Source organism: Sinocyclocheilus rhinocerous, unplaced genomic scaffold, assembly GCF_001515625.1.
Source record: "Sinocyclocheilus rhinocerous isolate Xijiao unplaced genomic scaffold, SAMN03320098_v1.1 scaffold5263, whole genome shotgun sequence".
NCBI classification, from domain to species: Eukaryota; Metazoa; Chordata; class Actinopteri; order Cypriniformes; family Cyprinidae; genus Sinocyclocheilus; species Sinocyclocheilus rhinocerous.
The window spans coordinates 20103-26245 of NW_015660080.1; the positions used below are offsets into that span (position 1 = coordinate 20103).

The 6143-nt window shown below is 41.5% G+C and overlaps 1 pseudogene; it reads right to left on the reverse strand.

Annotated features, from left to right (window-relative positions):
* Positions 1–6143, reverse strand: part of LOC107724858 (extracellular calcium-sensing receptor-like) — a 21285-nt pseudogene that overhangs the window by 9826 nt on the left and 5316 nt on the right.

Below are 6143 nucleotides of genomic sequence, written 5' to 3' on the forward strand. Positions count from 1 at the left end.
AGTCAAGGAGCTTGTTTTACCATAGAATATCAGTGTAGTTGAACATCTGATGTTGGTACAGCGCTCTCAGAGGAAAACAGTTTGAAGAGACTCAAGTGAAAGTCAGCAGGATTCATCTGTGGTGCAGGTATCTGATCACTAAAAAACAAACAACAAAAAAAAAACATTTGTGAGCATGTTAATATCAGGAGCATCTGTATATATATATATATATATATATATATATATAGATAGATAGATATAGATATATAGATTTTGTAGTCATAGACTCATGCATGCTTTGTACTACTGTAAAAAATGACATTTTATGTCTGAGAAACTAATTATTATTGTTTAGCACGTTATAAAAATCTGTTTGTTAACAGAGTATTAATAATAACGATAGTCTAATCATTCTTAGACTCGTAGCATTCATCATGCACTCATTTTACTTTTATATCGTATTGTTTTATATTAAATAGAGCATGAAAACATCATCGTGTCATAAGAAACTGAGAAACTAATTATTATTGTTTAGCACGTTATAAAAATCTGTTCGTGAACAGAGTATTAATAATAAACATGGTCTAATCATTCTTAGACTCGTAGCATTCATCATGCACTCATTTTACTTTTATATCGTATTGTTATAAGCTTTCTCTCTCTCTCTCTCTCTATATATATATATATATATATATCATGTCTCTGTGTAAAGTATTAACTGAGTTTCAGTTCATTTTAGTGACGTGTTTCAGATGGATGTTCGCAGAGACAGAGAAGACAGAACGCACCCTGTATGTTTTCTTTATTTTACAAAAGCACAAAGTTTTGTTGTTATTGTGAGTTTACACAAATAAAAGTAGACACTTAACAGTTCTGAATGATATATAACACTTATTTGTGTGACCAAAATCAACAGAGTATTTTTAGTGTCTTTCGCACTGATCTTAAAAAAAGTGAGCTGGTTGCACCGGCGCGACCGTCAACCCCAGGGAGTTAATCCTGCTCCAAACAGTGAGAAAAAGACTAGCAGTATTCCCATAACTTCTGTGAGTGACAGCATATATATTTTTATCAGCATTATACCAATATCCCCCTGGACACTGCTTGCAGTTAATTGAATCTGAAACAGAAGTGGTGTTTACTGTAATTAGAGATTGTCATGATCTCCAGCTGGAGTGCCCATGAGCTGCTCTAGAGGACAATCAATCCCAGACCTTTGCCACTGTTTCACGGACTCCATTTCCCATTACACCCCATGCCTAGGAACTGATTGCATACACACTTGTTTCCTATCTGGAGGACTATTTAAGTTGCACTCAAACACACACTCATTCCCTGCATTCCATTCGGAAGGGTTCATCCCTATGCCCTAATCTCTTCAAAGGGTTTACCATCCAGAGTGAGAGCTTCAAGGGGATGAAGGGTGTAGGGGTCAAAAAAAATTTTTTTTTTTGGAACGCACTTCTGCGTCATCTTAACGAGACGATCAAGGAGGCACCTTCGTCACACATTTTGTATGCTGGTTGACCCCCAATCATTTTTTAAGTTATTTGTAATGTATATTGTGTCTATGTATTTGAAACATTTGAATGGACTGATAAAGGTAGCTGTAAAGTATTTTTGTTGAAGTACAATGTCGTTTGACCATAATAATGGACCAAATCTAACTCGTATAAATATTACAGTAGTATAAAAAAGTACTATACATACATTTATAGGTGAAGTCGAACTCTGTGATGCCAAACTTTCTTGTGCAAAGGATCATGGGAGTCCGAAGTGTCCATCGGTTGTACCCTTCGAAATCTTTCATTCCGAAGGGCCCTTTGAAGTGGCCAGTTTTGAGCACTTCGTTTTGGAACGACCCTTCAATATGGCGGCCATGATTGTTTTCACTCCAAAATGCCCTTCGGAGGGCGATATATCCCGTTTGGAACGCACTGATTGCGAAGTCTTGTTTAGCTGTTAGTGGACACTACTGAGCGTATTTCCATGTTTTCCTTGCCTTGTTTTTGTCTAGCCTTGTTTTGCCATGCCTTGCCTTGCCTTGCCTGAGTTTTGGACCTTGGACTGTTTCCTTGTTTTTAGTGATTGTTTGCTGCCCACCCTGACCTTTGCCTGTTTTGGATTACTTTTTTGCCTTGCCCTGGATATAGTTGTTTGCTGGTGTTCTACCCAGCCTGTTTTGACCAAGATCACTTTTAATAAAAGCTCGCATTTGGATCTTCTTTGTCATGCCCTCTCCATTACATAGTCAAAAGGAAAATTATTTAAATTGATGAGCACCTGCATCCTTTAAAGCAAAAGGAAAATGCAAAAAAATTAAAAATAAATAAAACATGAAAACAACTAACTAATTTTCTTCGGTACTTTGAGAATGTCTTAAAGGGGTCATATGATGCTGCTAAAAAGAACATTATTTTGTGTATTTGGTGTAATGAAATGTGTTTATGCGGTTTAAAGTTAAAAAAACACATTTTCCACATACTGTACATTATTGTTTCTCCTCTATGCCCCGCCTTTTTGAAACGCCTCGATTTTTACAAAGCTCATCGGTCAGAAAAAGCGAGGTGTGCTGTGATTGACCAGCTATCCAGTGCGTTGTGATTGGCCAAATACATAAGAGAATAAAAATGTCAGTGATTACGAACAGTCAACAACACAAAAAAAGAAAATAAAACACCATAAAACAATAGAAGAAAGCAGCTCTCATGTAGCGTCAAATGCCAGACTATAAAAATGAGTTTTTAAGCTAGATTTAAAAACAGCAAGTGTTTGAGCCCGTCTAATGTAGCGGGGCAAACTATTCCAGAGCTTTGGGGCCGCCACTGCAAATGCTCGGTCATCCCTGCTCTTCAACTTTACCCGTGGGATAATTAAGAGCAAATGGTCAGCAGACCTAAGTGCTCTTAGCGGAGCATACAGCTTAATCAAGTCGGACAGATATTTAGGTGCTAAACCATTAAGAGATTTAAAAACAAATACCAAAATCTTAAACTGACCTGTCTCATTACTAAATTCTCATTCTGCACATGGAATACAGTCATAACAGTAGACAGGACTTCTTTTAGCCTTACTACTGCCTGGAGGACAGCTCTCACTGCACACAGACCTTGGCTTCTACATGGACACAATACATCAGTTATTTGTACTGTTTTTAGAAAATGAAGCTAAATTTGATAATAAATAACCAATAACATAATTGAAGGATCTTTGAAGGATAAATATTAGGAACCCATAGCTAATATTGATTTGGAACAAACAGACATTTGAAGTAGGCCTTATTTATTTATTATTATTATTAATTGCATTTTATATAATATTTCATTACATGAAATATTATTAAATATTTACCAAACGCATTTGCTCAAAATACAGTAGTCAACATTTGAAGTGGATCAAAACCTTTCATCAAAGTTGTCCTAAAACCAAAACAATACCCGTTCTTGTCTTAGGACAACTTTGATGAACTTTTTTGATCCACTTCAAATGTTGACTACTGTAGTTACTTTATCAAAAAAATTTAAAAGGAGGGCATATTTTCTGTCCTCACTTGATAATACTCCACAGTTGAAGAGACTTGTGGAGTGGTGGAGGGCATTGTTTAGGTATTTACTAAATTATTGGTCTTATATCTTTACATCCTTCAGATCAAAACATGCATTATTTTTATATTTAGATTTTGACATAATGGTCACCCATTTAAAAAGTTTAATAATCTGTTCATTGACATTTACCTCCAGTTGTCCTCCAGCCCAAATAATGTTTTCAGTGTTGATCACAAAGCGCTGGTCAGGAGGTAGTGAAGCATCATAGTATCCCACTGGTTTGAACTGTATTGATCTATCTGAATCCTGCTGCCAGTTCATAACTTCATATTGGGCTACAACTGCACCAGTGCTGTCAAACCACACAATCTCCCATCTTTATAGTGAAATCTACCTTTTTAAGCACCTGAAAACCACCTGGGAAAAAAAGACAATTTTGACATTTATGAAGTGTTAATATATATTAAGTGTTAATATACAGTAATATTTCTTCAAGTGTTGAAGAAATTGTTAACCTCTTGCTTGTTCTTTACAGCTGAGTAGACTGTGTAGTGAATGAGCCACAGCATAAACTGCTTTGTAGACGTTGCTTGAATATCTTTGTTTAGACACATCTTCATTGTAATTTTTCAGCACAAACGTCCGGAAAGCCATTGCAACTTTATCCATATTGAAAATAATTCCCCTCAATTTGTGAGCACGGAAAGGCTGTATCCCAGAATTCCTTAATAATATAATCTGCAAACCTTTCAATATTGATTTTTCTCACTGCAAACCCTACTGACCCTCCCAGAACATGAAAACTGGTTTGAGTCAACAAACTTTTTGAACTTACCCAGGCCTCCACTACAATCATTTGGAAGTCTTTAATGTTCTCAATACTTAGTACATCAAGTAGATTGCCCGTCTCAACATGGGAAAGAAACACAACAATATATGTCTATAATTATTTTGTTACATTTATATAGTGCTTTTCTGGGTACTCAAAGAGCTTTACATGGAAGGGGGAATCTCCTCAACCCCCACCAATGTTCAGCATCCACCTGGATGATGTGACAGCAGCCATATTGCGCCACCATACACCAGCTTATTGGTGGAGAGGAGACAGAAGGATGAAGCCAATCAGAATATGGGGATGATTAGGAGGGCATGATGATGAACAAAGGCCAATGGGCGAATTTGGCCAGGATGTTGGGGTTATACCCCTACTCTTTTTCGTAAGACATCCTGGGATTTTTAATGACCACAGAGAGTCAGGACCCTCGGTTTAACGTCTCATCCAAAGGACGGCGCTTTTTGACAGTATATTGTCCCCATCACTATACTGGGGCATTAGGACCCACACAGGCCACAGGGTGAGCACCCCCTGCTGGCCTCACTAACACCTCTTCCAGCAGAAACCTAGTTTTCCCAGGAGGTCTCCCATCCAGGTACTAACCAGGCTTGACCCTGCTTAGCTTCAGTGGGCAACCAGTCTTGGGCTATGTAGCATTTTAAAATGCTGGCTTGATGCACTTTAAAATGCTGGCTTGATGCACTAAGTGTCAGAATCTGTTTCATGTTTTGTCTGTGTCTTGCTCCCAAGGTGTTTATGTTGATTTCATCCCAGGTGTTTCCCATGTGTTATTTCCAATGATCCCAAATGTGTCTCCTTAGTCCCTCGTCATCCTGTGTTTAAAAGTCTTAGTCCTTTGAGTTAGTGTTGTCCGGTATTGTTTTTTGTTGTCCTATTGTTACAAAGGACATTAATGTGGCTAGCCCACCAAGTGTTCATGTGGGCCCAGTGTCGCTTCCAGCCCCAGTGCCCGCTCCTCGTAAGCACCTTCCAGAGCGCCCCCCAGTGCCCGCTCCTCGTAAGCGCCTTCCAGAGCGCCCTCAAGTGCCCGTTCCCTCAGAGCTCGCCCCAGAGCTCGCTCCAGTGTCGGCTCCAGCCCCAGAGCTTGCTCCAGTGTCGGCTCCAGCCCCAGAGCTCGCTCCACTGTCGGCTCCAGCCCCAGAGCTCGCTCCAGTGCCAGCTCCTCGAAAGCGCTACCCTGACCCCCAGCTCAGCCCAGGAAGGGCCCCTGTCCCCAGTTCAGCCCACGAAGGGCTCCTGATACCGAGTATAGCCCACGGAGGGCTCCTGATCCCGAGTTCTGCCCAGGAAGGGCTCCTGATCCCCAGTTCAGCCCAGGAAGGGTTCCTGCTCCAGAGTTCAGTCCAGGAAGGGCTCCTGATCCCCAGTTCAGCCCAGGAAGGGCTTCTGTTCCCGAGTATAGCCCAGGAAGGGCTCCTGTTCCCGAGTTAAGCCCACGGAGGGCTCATAGCCCAGGAAGGGCTCCTGATCCCCCGTTAAGCCCATGGAGGGCTCCTGATCCCCCGTTACGCCCAGGGAGGGCTCCTGGCCCCAAGTACAGCCCCGTAAATTTCTCCAAGTATTTTTTTTGGGGGGGTAGTAGGGCTCCAGCCGTAGTGGCCGAGGCTGGGGCCGCGGCCTCGGAGGCTGCTCCGCCATGGCCTCCCGAGGTCCCTGATCCGCCATGGCCTCCCGAGTCCCCGGATCCGCCATGGCCTCCCGGGTCCGCCATGGCCTCCCGAGTCCCCGGATCCGCCATGGCACCCGGAACGGGTACCGCT